The sequence below is a fragment of the Myotis davidii genome, unplaced genomic scaffold (assembly GCF_000327345.1).
Source record: "Myotis davidii unplaced genomic scaffold, ASM32734v1 scaffold174, whole genome shotgun sequence".
Lineage (NCBI taxonomy): Eukaryota > Metazoa > Chordata > Mammalia > Chiroptera > Vespertilionidae > Myotis > Myotis davidii.
Window position 1 is genome coordinate 845,229 of NW_006289087.1, and position 885 is coordinate 846,113.

The following is an 885-nucleotide window of genomic DNA, read 5'->3' on the forward strand; positions in this document are numbered from 1 at the left end:
GGGAGGAAAGGGGACAGGGTGTGAGGGGCGGTGAGGGAGGGGCTGTGATGAATCCCTAACGTAGTGAGGAGACAATGATAGGTATTTTTTAAAAATATATATATTTTTATTGATTTCAGAGACGAAGCTAGAGGGAGAGAGATAGAAACATCCATGATGAGAGAGAATCATTGATTGGCTGCCTCCTGTAAGTCCCACTGAGGATCGAACCCGCAACCCAAGCATGTGCCCTTGACTGGAACTGAACCTGGGACCCTTCAATCCACAGGCCAACACTCTATCCGCTAAGCAAGCCAGCTAGGGCAATGATAGCTATTTTTAAAGTTAAATGAAATTCCTTTGTTCCGTTTTATTCTTGACTGTTTCTGAGGCCAGTAGAATGAAAAAAACTTCAAAAGGTTATCTTTTAAACTTTTTTTTTTGGTAAATTTATTTTAAATTATGAAAGTAAATATTTTCATATATAGCTAGTCTATGTGCATTTATGCATAGGTGATAAGTACACATACATGGTTCTAAATTCAAAAGACTCATAAAAATATGTAGTAAAAAATAATACCCTTCTACCTCCTATTTCCTGGGGACAACTGCTTGTCACCAGTGTGGAGTCCTGACAGGCATCAGCATGGGGGTGCGCGTTTGTATTCCTGCCATGTGTGCAAAGGTACATAGGTATCTGGAGTGAAAAGTAAATGTCCTTATGCCTGTGTTTCTTACTTATCGGTTTGCTTATTTAATTTTTCAATTACAGTTGACATACGTTACAATATTAGTTTCAGCTGTACAATATAGTGAGTAGATACTTATGTAACTTACAAAGTGATCCCCTCAGTAAGTCTAGTGCCCACCCGACACCGTACACAGTTATTAAAATATTACTGACTG